This window comes from Ornithorhynchus anatinus, chromosome 14 (assembly GCF_004115215.2).
Source record: "Ornithorhynchus anatinus isolate Pmale09 chromosome 14, mOrnAna1.pri.v4, whole genome shotgun sequence".
In the NCBI taxonomy this organism is placed as follows: domain Eukaryota; kingdom Metazoa; phylum Chordata; class Mammalia; order Monotremata; family Ornithorhynchidae; genus Ornithorhynchus; species Ornithorhynchus anatinus.
In genome coordinates, this window is record NC_041741.1 from 21,878,774 (window position 1) to 21,893,013 (window position 14,240).

The 14,240-nt window shown below is 47.6% G+C and overlaps 1 protein-coding gene across 1 annotated transcript in view; it reads right to left on the reverse strand.

Moving 5' to 3' along the window:
* Positions 1-14,236, reverse strand: part of CAPS2 (calcyphosine 2) — a 116,214-nt gene extending 101,978 nt beyond the window's left edge. Inside the window, exon 1 of the mRNA XM_029078551.2 lies at positions 14,070-14,236. The gene's annotated coding sequence lies outside the window, so the exon portion shown is untranslated. The remainder of the gene's footprint in view (positions 1-14,069) is intronic.
* Between the last annotated feature and the right edge of the window lie 4 nt (positions 14,237-14,240).

A 14,240-nucleotide genomic window follows, 5' to 3' on the forward strand; every position in this document is an offset into this window, starting at 1 on the left:
TCAGCCTCCTTGCTTTCAGCTTCCAGTCTCTCCCCACTCCAGTTGATACTTCACTCTGCTTCACAGATCATTTTTCAACAAAAATGTTCAGTTTATGTCTCCCCACTCCTCAAGAACCTCCAGTGGCTGCCCATCCACCTCCACATCAAACAGAAAATCCTTACCATCAGATTTAAAGCAGCCAATTCAGCTCGCCCACCTATCTCACCTCATTAATCTCCTCCTACAGCCCAGGCAGCGCATTTCACTCCTCTAGCTTCAGTTTACTCACTGTATAAACTGATCTCATCTCTCTCACCGCTGACCACTTTCCCACATCCTGCCCCTGGTCTGGAACTCCCTCCCTGTCTATATATGTCAAACCACCACTCTCTCCACATTCAGTGAATTGTTAAGATCCCATCTCCTCCAAGAAGCCTTCCCAGATTAAGCCCTCTTTTCCATTGTTCGCTCTCCCTTCTGCATCACATATGCAGTTAGATCTGTGACCTTTGAACATTTGATATTTGCCCCACCCACAAACCCACAGCACTTATGTATCTTTCAGTTATATATTATAAATCAATTGTATTGTCTGTTTCCTCCTTTAGATGGTAAACTTGTTATGGGCAGGGAATGTGTCCACTAGTTCTTTTGAAGTGAACTCTCCCAAGCACATAATACAGTGCTCTGCACACAGTAAGCATCCAATCAATACAAATGATTGAATGATTGAGTCAGGCCCGGGACTTATAATACTACTACTAATAATAATATTGGTATTTGTTAAGCACTTACTATGTGCAGAGCACTGTTCTAAGTGCTGGGGTAGATAAATTCATTCATTCAATAGTATTTTTTGAGCGCTTACTATGTGCAGAGCACTGTACTAAGCGCTTGGAATGTACAAATCGGTAACAGATAGAGACAGTCCCTGCCCTTCGATGGGCTTACAGTCTAATCAGGGGAGACAGACAATAACAATAGCAAAAATGGAATCAAGGGGATGAACATCTCATTAAAAAATCCTGGCTCGGCCATTTGTCAGCTGTGTGACTTTGGGCAAGTCACTTAACTTCTCGGTGCCTCAGTTACCTCATCTGTAAAATGGGGATGAAGACTGTGAGCCCCACGTGGGACAACCTGATTCCCCTGTGTCTACCCCAGCGCTTAGAACAGTGCTCGGCACATAGTAAGCGCTTAACAAATACCAACATTATTATTAAAACAATAGCAAATAAATAGAATCAAGGTGATGTACATCTCATTAACAAAATAATAGAATGAAGGTAATGTACATCTCATTAACAAAATAAATAGGGTAATGAAAATATATACAGGGTAATCAGGTTGTCCCACGTGAGACTCACAGTCTTAATCCCCATTTTACAGATGAGGTAACTGAGGCACAGAGAAGTTAAGTGCCTTGCCCACAGTCACACAGCTGACAAGTGGCACAGAAGGGCTTCAAACCCATGACCTCTGACTCCCAAGCCTATGCTCTTTCCACAGAGTCACGCTACTTCTCATGTGAGTCCAGGCCAGGATGAATACAACTGGTAAATATGAAAATGTCCATTGCAAATTTACCAAGGCAAAACATTTCTTGTTAGTCAATTTTCTAGTGAATTATAATTTTTAAATTATCTGCAGGGCAAATAATGGGAATACAGGAGTATACTTTCCCTGTATGTAGTTGATGTCTTTCCTTCTTCCACCTACAAATGTTTATAACTTCAATAACACGATTTTACCTATTTAACATACTGAAAGTATCCATACTGAAAGTATCATTATGAAAATGATGCATCAGAATCAATGTAATTATTCAAGTGTCAAGGGTATTTCAATGATGTGAATAAGCAAAACAATTTGAAATTAATTAGCTGAAAATTTTTATTCATTTGAAACCAGGCCCTAGGGAATAACTTTTAATAAAGAAGTCGCCCAATAATAGTGAAAATATGGGCTCATTATGAACAACAAGAGAATTGATTGCTTTAATTGGTTTAAAACACATGATCAGATTTCTCCCTTTTGCTCTGAATTACAATACGTGCTTCCCATTCTTCAGTACAAGCTACTCTTTAGTCTTTGAGGTCAAATATTTACCCATTAGTGAAGCTAGGAAAGATTAAAAGCTAGCTGGCAATATAATTTTTTTGAAACCTGGGAATTTAGGGAAACCATTTCTAGCCTGAGTGCATTTCCTCTTCTCTCAGTGACTATGAGCCCGGAGAAAGGAGGGAGAAGCATGAGGTTGCAGTCCACCAGCCTCTCAAGGGATAGAGACCGACATTGATGAAATTGCTTTGTCCCCCTGAAGTGAACAGGCGGAAAGTTAAAAAGAGCTGCCCCACTATAAGAACACTTAGAACATTGGCAAGATTGAAGCCTTTGACTTTGGATGGCTCTGTTGGAGCAATGAAGAGTTTAAAAAAAGATTTCAATGTCTGTAGTGCAGAACTACTCTGTTGTCATTAACATTCTTGTTTTCTGTACTTTGTAACTGTCTTTAATCAATCAATCCTATTTATTAAACGTTTATTTGGTGCAGAGCACTCTATTAAGGGCTTGGGAGAGTACAGTGTAACAGAGCTGGCAATCATGATCCCTGTCCACAAGCTTACAGTCTAGATAGGTCGCCAGTTTTTCCACCCATAGTTTCTTAAATCGTGAGGGACCATATTCGAATGACCATTCTTGTACCAGGCCCTGGCATAGTGCTTGGCACAGAGTCAGTTCTGAACAAATAAAATAAGCAATAAACAGTAACAGTGTAGTGAGCTTCTTCTAGTCCTCAGGGGAACTCATAGATTTAAAGTGAACAAGAGCTCCCGGGGCTCAGTTCTAGGATGGGCTGCCCAAGAGTAGTTTAGGACATTCCCAATTCCAGGACAAGTCTGCATAATAACAACTGGGGCATAGTGCACGGCCCTAACCAGAACATAACCAAATACTGCTCAAAAAGATTCGTCAACTAATCCCAGAGCGTGGTGGGATTGTTCAGCCACGAGCACAGCCTGCCCTCCAAATTTGAAAGCCAATTTGAACCCTTGTAGAATGTTTATACAAGTATCCAATTTTGGTACCAGGTTTTGGAATTTTCTTGGTTTGGTGATGCATTACTAGCTAACTCAAAGATTAGATTAGCAAGGGGTAGAAGTGAAATTGGCATATACTAATTTGGTTCTTTGGGGCCTCCGACTCAGCAGATTTTACATTTCATTCAGACCTTTACTCCACCACAAGCTGAATCTTTTTTCCTCCACTTCTGGGGAAACCGCCCAAAGAGATATTCCTCTAGAGTATCCTTTCTGAGCCGAGAAACAGTGTTACCCAGATGTAAAGGGGAGTAAAGCCTTTTTTCAATCGTGAGCTGGCTGACTCAGGATATCTGTTCCTAACTCTTCTCAGCAACTAGTCAATGGAACTGCCTTGTTCCCAAGTTTGGGGAGTCCAAGGATAGATAGTCAGTCAGTAACATTTATTAAGTGCTTCCATGGTGCAGAGCACGGAGGTAAGCGCTGGGAAAATGCATGTACGTAGATATAGACCCAATCTCTGGCTTAGCTTAATAGAGTACAGGTCTGGGAGTCAGAAGGACTTGGGTTCTAATCTTGGCTAGGCCACTTGTCTGCTGTGTAACCTTGGGCAAGGCATTTAACTTCTCTGTGCTTCAGTTACTTCATCTGTAAAATGGGGATTAAAACTGTGAGCCCTATAAGGGATGGGGACTGTGTCCAACCCAATTACCTTGTATCTACCCCAGCGCTTAGTAGAGTGCCTGGTACATAGTAAGCACTTAACAAATATCACAATTATTAATAATTATTAACCTACATGCTGTACCTCATCTCATCTATCTCACCGCGGACCTCTCGCCCATGTCTTGCTTCTGGCCTGGAACATCCTCCCTCCTCCTATCCAACAATTACTCTTCCCCTCTTGAAAGCCTTATTGAAGGCACATCTCCTCTGAGAGGCCTTCCCTGACTAAGCCCTCTTTTCCTTTTCTTCCACTCCCTTCTGCATCATTCTGACTTGCTCTGTTTCCTCTCCCAGCCCCACAGCACATACCCATAATTTATTTATATTGTGTGTCTCCCCCTCTAGACTGTAAGCTCATTGTGGGCAGGGAAATGTGTTTGCTACATTATTGTATTCTACTCCCACGAGTCTTAGTATAGTGCTCTGCACACAGTAACTGCTCAAGAAATACTTTCGATTGATTGATTATTGAGGGAGAGAGGCACATAAGGCAAAGTGATGGGCTGAACCAAACAAATCAAACAGCAACTGTAGTAAAAAAAACCAACAGTTTATTCTTTCTTCGATGATTTCTCATTTCTCCATGCCCCTATACACAGGCCTGCCTGATCTAAATTTCCACAACCCTTCTAAGAAGTCAAACATTATACAAGTATGTTTCTGCCCACCATCTGCTCCTGTGAGGGTGGAATTCCATCCCCAGGTATCGAAGGAGGATGGGGACAGCTGAAGAGAGGGTCCCTTAAAATATAGGCCTGGTGCATTCTTTTCCCCTGACCAAGGAGCCTGAGGGATGATGCAGCCAGGACAACCTCTGGCTGGAGTGAGCACTCCACTTCAAGCGGAGATTAGGAAGGAAGTCACCTCATCATGCCATTGTGCACTGATGGGGGAGTGAAGGACAGGAAAATCAAGCTCATAACTTTGTGGTTTTTTGGGAGAGAGAGTGGAATTTGGCATAGTTCAGGTTCCAAGCAATTTTAAAGACCCCAAATTGTGTGACCCCAAACCATACATTATTGATCTCCATTTCCTCTAGTGGAAAGGGGGAAAAAGAGGATTTCTTCTAGACATAAGAACCAGTTTTCCCTGAGAAGGCTAGTCTCTGAAAAAACTTTTTTCAATACATCTTTTTACTTTTTAGGTATACAGACCTGGTAAGCCAAGAAAGTCCAAGATAGCCTAGCCATTTTAGAAAACATTAGAGAAGCAATGGGGGCAAGTGGAAGAGCACAGGCCTGGGAGTCAGAGGACCTGTGTTCTAATCTTGGCTCTGCCACTTGTCTGCTCTGTAATCTTGGGCAAGTCACTTACCTTCTCTGAACCTCAGTTTCCTCATCTGTAAATGGGGGTTCAGTGCTTATTCTCCCTCCTATTTAGGCTGTGAGCACCATGTGGAAAGGGACTGTGTCTGACTTAATTACCTAATATCTACCCCCAAATCCTAGAATGAGTCATCTACAATCGATGCTTAGAATTCCTTAACTCCCATTCTCTCCTAGACCCCCTCCAATCTGGCTTCCGTCCCCTCCACTCTACCGAGACTGCTCTCTCTAAGGTCACCCATGACCTCCTTCTTGCCAAATCCAATGGCTCCTACTCCATTCTAATCCTCCTTGACCTCTCTGCTGCCTTTGACACTGTCGACCAATCCCTCCTCCTCCATACCTTATCTCACCTTGGCTTCACGGACTCCGTCCTCTCCTGGTTCTCCTCTTACCTCTCTGGCAGGTCCTCTCCCAGACTTCTCTATCACCGTGGATGGCACGACCATCCTTCCCGTCTCTCAGGCCCGCAATCTCGGTGTCATCCTTGACTCGTCTCTCTCGTTCACCCCACACATCCTATCCGTTACCGAGACCTGCCGGTTTCACCTCTTCCGGTCCTCTCCACCCAAACGGCTACCTTACTGCAACGGGCTCTCGTTATATCCCGGCTAGACTACTGTGTCAGCCTTCTCTCTGACCTCCCTTCCTCCTCTCTCGCCCCGCTCCAGTCTATTCTTCACTCCGCTGCCCGGCTCATCTTCCTGCAGAAACGATCTGGGCATGTCACTCCCCTTCTTAAACAACTCCAGTGGTTGCCTATCAACCTCCGCTCCAAACAAAAACTCCTCACTCTAGGCTTCAAGGCTCTACATCACCTTGCCCCTTCCTACCTCTCCTCCCTTCTCTCTTTCTACCGCCCACCCCGCATGCTCCACTCCTCTGCCGCCCTCCGCCTCACCGTCCCTTGGTCTTGCCTATCCCGCCGTCGACCCCTGGGCCACGTCCTCCCACGGTCCTGGAACGCCCTCCCTCCTCACCTCCGCCAAACTGATTCTCTTTCCCTCTTCAAAACCCTACTTAAAACTCACCTCCTCCAAGAGGCCTTCCCAGACTGAGCTCCTCTTCTCCCTCTACTCCCTTTACCACCCCCCACTTCCCCTCTCCGCAGCTTCGCCTCTACCACCCCCTCCAGATACTTGTCGCTGTCATCTACCGCCCTCCCGGTCCCACCTCCGACTTCTTCAACCACCTTGACCCCTTTTTCACCTTCCTTCTCTCCTTCTCTCTGCCCACTCTGACCCTTGGAGACTTCAACATCCATATGGATGTACCCGACGACTCCTCTGCCGCCCGCCTGCTATCCCTCCTCGACTCTGCTGACCTCCTCCTCCACCATACCGCGCCCACTCACCGACTCGGTCACACCCTCGATCTCGTCATCTCCTACCGCTGCACTATCTCCTCCCTCACCAACTCTGAAATCCCTCTCTCAGACCATAACCTTCTCACCGGCCTCATCTCTCACACTCCCTCCCCCTGCAAATCTTCACTACTGCCCCACAGAGACCTCCGCTCTCTCGATCCCATCCGTCTTTCCAAAAGCATCTCTCCTCACCTTGCCGCCCTGTCCTCACTTCCCACTCTCGATGATCAGGTCTCCGCTCTCAACTCCACCCTCTCTACTCATCTCAACTCTCTCGCCCCCCTTTCCCTCCGCCGCTCTCGCTCCACTAACCCACAGCCCTGGATCACCTCCTCTGTCCGCCTCCTACGCTCCTATGCTCGAGCTGCTGAGCACTGCTGGTGAAAGTCCAAGCACCAAGCCGACCTCGCCCACTTTAAATTTATCCTTTCCTGCCTTAACTCTGCCCTCTCCTCCGCCAGGCAAAACTTCTTCTCCTCCCTCATCGACACCCATGCCCATCACCCCCGCCGATTGTTCCAGACCTTTAACTCTCTCCTTAGGTCCCCTGTTCCTCCCCCCCTCCCATCTCTCACCCCCAATGATCTGGCCACCTATTTCCTCACGAAAATCAACACAATCAGGTCTGAGCTCCCCGAAGTCACCCCTCCGCCTCTCCCCTCCCCCCCCACCAACCCTCTCCCCTACTTTCCCATCCTTCCCTGCAGTATCCTCTGAGATTTCCTCCCTCCTCGCAAGTGCCACCCCCTCCACCTGCACCTCGGACCCCATTCCCTCTCACTTTATTAAAACCATCGCCCCTGCCCTCCTACCTTCCTTAACTTTTATTTTTAACCACTCAATCTCCAATGGCTCCTTCCCGGCTGCCTTCAAACATGCCCACGTCTCCCCCATCCTAAAAAAACCCGCTCTCGACCCCACTTCCCCCTCCAGTTATCACCCTATCTCCCTACTACCCTTCCTTTCCAAAATCCTAGAACGAGTCGTCTACAATCGATGCTTAGAATTCCTTAACTCCCATTCTCTCCTAGACCCCCTCCAATCTGGCTTCCGTCCCCTCCACTCTACCAAGACTGCTCTCTCTAAGGTCACCCGTGACCTCTTTCTTGCCAAATCCAATGGCTCCTACTCCATTCTGATCCTCCTTGACCTCTCTGCTGCCTTTGACACTGTCGACCATCCCCTCCTCCTCCATACCTTATCTCACCTTGGCTTCACGGACTCTGTCCTCTCCTGGTTCTCCTCTTACCTCTCTGGCCGATCATTCTCGGTCTCCTACCCTGGAGCCTCCTCCCCCTCCCATCCTTTAACTGTTGGAGTTCCTCAAGGGTCAGTTCTTGGCCCTCTTCTGTTCTCCATTTACACTCACTCCCTCGGTGAACTCATCCGCTCTCACGGCTTTGACTACCATCTCTACGCAGATGACATGCAGATCTACATCTCCTCCCCTGTCCTCTCCCCCTCCCTTCAGGCTCGCATCTCCTCCTGCCTCCGGGATGTCTCCACCTGGATGTCTGCCCGCCACCTAAAACTCAACATGAGCAAGACTGAGCTCCTCATCTTCCCTCCCAAACCCGGTCCTCTCCCAGACTTCTCTATCACCGTGGATGGCACGACCATCCTTCCCGTCTCTCAGGCCCGCAATCTCGGTGTCATCCTTGACTCGTCTCTCTCGTTCACCCCACACATCCTATCCATTACTGAGACCTGCCGGTTTCACCTCTACAATATCGCCAAGATCCGCCCTTTCCTCTCCACCCAAACGGCTACCTTACTGCTCCGGGCTCTCGTTATATCCCGGCTAGACTACTGTGTCAGCCTTCTCTCTGACCTTCCTTCCTCCTCTCTCGCCCCGCTCCAGTCTATTCCTCACTCCGCTGCCCGGCTCATCTTCCTGCAGAAACGATCTGGGCATGTCACTCCCCTTCTTAAACAACTCCAGTGGTTGCCTATCAACCTCCGCTCCAAACAAAAACTCCTCACTCTAGGCTTCAAGGCTCTACATCACCTTGCCCCTTCCTACCTCTCCTCCCTTCTCTCTTTCTACCACCCACCCCGCACGCTCCGCTCCTCTGCCGCCCACCTCCTCACCGTCCCTTGGTCTCGCCTATCCCGCCGTCGACCCCTGGGCCACGTCCTCCCGCGGTCCTGGAACGCCCTTCCTCCTCACCTCCGCCAAACTGATTCTCTTCCCCTCTTCAAAACCCTACTTAAAGCTCACCTCCTCCAAGAGGCCTTCCCAGACTGAGCTCCTCTTCTCCCTCTACTCCCTCCGCCACCCCCCCTTTACCTCTCCGCAGCTAAACCCTCTTTTTCCCCTTTTCCCTCTGCTCCTCCACCTCTCCCTTCCCATCCCCACAGCACTGTACTCGTCCGCTCAACTGTATATATTTTCATTACCCTATTTATTTTGTTAATGAATTGTACATCGCCTTGATTCTATTTAGTTGTCATTGTTTTTACGAGATGTTCTTCCCCTTGACTCTATTTATTGCCATTGTTCTTGTCTGTCCATCTCCCCCGATTAGACCGTAAGCCTGTCAAACGGCAGGGACTGTCTCTATCTGTTGCCGACTTGTTCATTCCAAGCGCTTAGTACAGTGCTCTGCATATAGTAAGCGCTCAATAAATACTATTGAATGAATGAATGAATACCCCAGCTCTTAGTACAGTGTTTGGAACAAATAGTAATAATGATAAGAATAATATTAATAATTATGGTATTTGTTAAGCACTGTACTAAGCACTAGGGTGAATACAATCAAATTGAGTTGGACACAGTCCCTTGACCCACGTGGGGCTCACAGTCTCAATCCCCAGAAGACCCATGATCTTCTGACTCCCAGACCTGTACTCTATTTATTAAGCCAAGCCAGAGACTGGGTCTGTATATCTACATACGTGCATTTTCCCAGCGCTTACCTCTGTGCTCTGCACCATGCAAGCACTTAATAAATGTTACTGACTGACTATCTATCTTTGGACTCCCCAAACTTGGGAACAAGGCAGTTACTGAGCAGAGTTAGGAATAGATATCCTGCGGCAGCCAGCTCAAGATTGAAAAAAGGCTTTTCTCCCCTTCATACCTGGGTAACACTGTTTCTCGGCTCAAAAAGGATACTCTAGAGGAATATCTCTTTGGGCGGTTTCCCCAGAAGTGGAGGAAAAAAGATTCAGCTTGTGGTGGAGTAAAGGTCTGAATGAAATGTAAAATCTGCTGAGTCGGGGGCCCCAAAGAACCAAATTAGTATATGCCAATTTCACTTCTACCCCTTGCTAATCTAATCTTTGAGTTAGCTAGTAATGCATCACCAAACCAAGAAAATTCCAAAACCTGGTACCAATATTGGATACTTGTATAGACATTCTACAAGGGTTCAAATTGGCTTTCAAATTTGGAGGGCAGGCTGTGCTCGTGGCTGAACAATCCCACCATGCTCTGGGACTAGTTGACGAGTCTTTTTGAGCAGTATTTGATTACGTTCTCAGGTTTGGTGGTTTAATTCATTCAATTGTATTTATTGAGCGCTTACTGGGTGCAGAGCACTGTACTAAGCGCTTGGAAAGTACAATTCGGCAACAACAACGGGCTCACAGTCTAGATTTTATGACTTTTGACAATAGGAACAAATGTTCTAGTCAGTAGATAGGTGGGGGGTGGAGGGAGGAACAGGGGTCAAGCAGGGGGATTTCATCATCTGTTCTGATGAACCTTGTTCAATCCTCCATCTTGCTGACTTCCCCGCCTCCCGTCTCTCCCCGCGTCAATCCATATTTCACTCCGCTGCACGGATCGTTTATCAGTAAAAACGTTCAGTCCACATCTGTCCACGTCTTCCCACTTCTCAAGAACCTCCAGTGGCTGCCTATCCCCCTCGGCATCCAACAGAACCTCCTTACCATTGGCTTTAAAACCTTCAATCAGCTTGCTCAGTTCTGCCTTACCTCACCAATCTACTACAGCTCAGCCCACACACTCCATTCCTCCAGTGCCAGCTTACTCACTATGCCCCCATCTCATCTATCTCGCTGCCAACCTCTTTCCCAAGTTCTCCCCCTGGCCTGGAACTCTCTCCCCATCGACATATGCCAGACCTCCACTCGCTCAACCTTCAAAGCTTTATTGAGGTCATATCTCCACCAAGTGGCCTTCCCAAATTAAGCCTTCTTTCCCCTGGCTCAGTTTCCCTTCTACATCATCGATGCACTTGGATCGATGACCTTTGGATGTTTGTTATTCACCCCACCCCCAACCCCACAGCACGTTACATATCTTTAAATTGTATATTATAAATTACTTATTAATTCTTATTACTGTCTCTCTCCTTCTCTAGACTGTGAGCTTGTCATAGGCAGGGAATGTGTCTGCTAATTCTGTTGTACTGTACTCCGCCAAGCTCTTAGTACAGTATTCTGCACATAGGAAGCACTCAATAAATACCATATATTGATTAATTGAAGTTAATCAATCAGTTCTTCCCCTCCAACCTTATTTTACCAATTTACTACAGCCGAGCCTGCACACTTCACTCAACTAGCGACAGTTTGCTCTCCGTGCCCTGATCTCATCTGTCTCGCCTCTGATCCCTTTCCCATGTCCCCCCTCTGACCTTGAACTGCCTCCCTCTTCTTACCCAACTTTGGCTTCACTGACTCTGTCCTCTCCTCGTTCTCCTCTCCTCTTGTCTCTCACCATTGATTCTCAGTCTTCTTCATGAGCTCCTCTTCTGACTCCGACCCTCCTAACTATGGGACGTCCTCAAGGTTCAGCTCTGGGTCCCCTTCTATTCTCCATCTATACCCATGCCCTTGGACTACATACCTACATACCTCTATGTAGATGATACCCAAATCTCTATCTCCGGTCCTGATCTCTCTCCCTCCCTTCAGTCTCACATTTCCTCCTGCCTTCAAAACATCTCTACTTGGACATCCTTCTGTCACCTCAAAACTTAACATGTCTAAAACAAAACTCCTTATCTTCCCCCACAAACCCTGTCCTCCCCTGACATTCCCATCTCTAGTCAGCACCACCATTCTTCCTGTCTCCCAAGCCTGTAACCTTAGCGTTATCCTTGACTCCTCTCACTAATTCAACCCCCTACATATTCAATCCATTACTAAATCCTATCGGTCCCACCTTCATGACAGCTAAAACCTGCCCTTTCCTTGCCATCCAAATTAATATACCATATTAATACAATCACTCATCCTGTCCTGCCTGGATTACTGCATCAGTCTCCATTCGTTCATTTGTTCGTATTTATTGAGCGCTTACTGTGTGCAGAACACTGTACTAAGCTCTTGGAAAGTACAATTTGGCAACAAATAGGGAAAATCTCTACCCAACAATGGGCTCACAGCGGTCACTACTTCACGTCACACCTTTTCTAATGGTGGGGGTAAAGGGGAGGGGAGAAGGGAGTCCATCTGGGATGGCCTCTCTGGTGATTTGGAGTAAAATCTGTCCAAGATCCTGGCAAAGGTAAGATGAGGGCTCCTCTGGGAGCTGAATTTTGACTGCTAGAGAACCAGAAGTGGCTCAAGAGTGAGTCAGTATGAGCACTTACCGTGTGCAGGGCAATGTATGAAGCGTTTGGGAGAAAATAATATAACAATAAACAGACACATTCCCTGCCCACAGTGAGAGAGGGGGAGACAGACACTAATAGAAACAAATGACAGATGAGGACATAAGAGCTATGGGGCTGGGAGGGGGAGTGAATAAAGGGAGCGAATGACGCAGAAGAGACTGGAAGAAGAGGAAAGGAGAGCTGAGTCAGGGAAGGCCTTTTGGAGGAGATGTGTCTTCAGTAAGCTTGCAGCCGAAACTGGGGCTAGCTCTCTCTGGAGGCTCGATTCTCCCGCACGTGATTTCCTCATCTAGGTAACCTATCCTTCCCCGGGATCCACGCACCCACTAAAATGAAGGCAATCTGTATTCTTCACTACTCGTCTGACTTTCACCCTTCTTCTCCTAAGTCACCGTCTGCCTTGTCCTTCCTTGGACAGTTTTTATGCTGCGGTCGCTGAAGATCGCTCAAACATCTCAGGTTTTTTGAGAACCACTTAGAGTAATCACCATCTGACAAGACAAGGCCTCTGCCCTGATGCCACACTCCAAGAGATGAGTTCTAGTTTAGAGGCCAGGTGACAATCTTATCCTCCTCAAATGACTTGGCACAGCAGTGGGCTCCTGTAGTTGTAGGGGGCAGGGCCCGGATGAGCCAGCCTGCAGCAATCCCAAGATGTCCGATTCTGGCTTCTAAACCATCATGATCTCAGCCAGGCACAAGAAGAAAAAATAGCCACAGTTGCTGCACATAACTAATATGCGGGGGGGGGGGTGTTTTTGAAGTAAATGCAATTTAAGTGTCTCCACGATTATCAATTATTTGCTCATATTAATGCTCATCTCCCCCCCTAAAGTGCAAGCTCGTTAAGGGTGGGGGAATGTGTCTGCTCATTCTGGTGTGTGGTTCTCTCCCAAGCGCTCAGGAGAGGGCTCTGCATGTTGTAAATATTGTCAAGATTGTCACGTTGTCACTAAATATTGTTGACTGATGAGACTGCAGGACTTTTAGCTGAATGAATGCACAAATAACTCAGTTGGACCACTAAAGTAATAGGGTTAGAGGAATAAATCTAGTAGTAGCAGCACTTAACGGTGAGAGAGCTAGAAAAGCCAAATAAAATAGAATGTAAGCTCCTTGTGGGCAGAGAACCTCTTGGGGGAGACAGGCTTATAAAATAGTTACGGATAATTTGTTAGCGGAAGCAGTGCGACTTGGTGGAAATAATAATACTGATGATGGTATTTGTTAAGTGTGGCTCAGTGGAAGGAGCCCGCGCTTGGGAGTCAGAGGTCATGGGTTTGAATCCTGGATCTGCCACTTGTCATCTTTGTGACTGTGGGCAAGGCACTTAACTTCTCTGTGCCTCATTTACCTCCTCTGTAAAATGGGGATGAAGACTGTGAGCCTCATGTGGGACAACCTGATTACCCTGTATCTACCCAGTGCTTAGAACAGTGCTCTACACATAGCAAACGCTTAACAAATACCAACATTATTATTATTATTATTATGTGCCAAGCACTAATCCCCTGATTAGACTGTGAGCCCGTCATTGGGCAGGGATCATAATTGTACATTCCAAGCGCTTAGTATAGTGCTCTGCACATAGTAAGTGCTCAATAAATACTATTGAGTGAATGAATCACTTTTCCAAGCGCTGGGGGAGATATGAGGTTAGGAGGTTGTCCCAGGTTCTAATCCCACCTCTGCCACTTGTCTGCTGGGTGACCTTGACTGAGTCACTTCACTTCTCTGGGCCTCAGTTCCCTCATCTGTAAACTGGGGATTGAGACTGCGAGTCTCACGTGGGACAAGCACTGTGCACATCCCGATTGGCTGGTAATTCACCCCACCGCTCGGCACAGCTCCTGGCACATAGTAAGCGCTTAAGAAATGTCGTAATTATTATTATTATTTATCCGTCTTCCAACAGCCTGGCCGCCGCCTTGGGCAGGAGCCGTTAGCCAGGCAGCCCCGGGAGGCCGCTCCCCTCCCGCCCCCCCGGGGCCACACGCGGCGACAGGCCGCAGCCCACGCGACCCGCAATGCCCACCTCGCGCGAGCCGTTGCTAGGCACGCGGCGCTGTCGTCAGGGGGCGGAGCTCCAGGGCGCGCGCGCCTCGGGGAAAGAGTCGAGGCCAGAAGGGTCGAGAGCACGTGAGGGCCGTTGCTAGGCACGCGGCGCGGTCGTCCGGGGGCGGGGCTTCAGGGAGCGCGCGCGGAA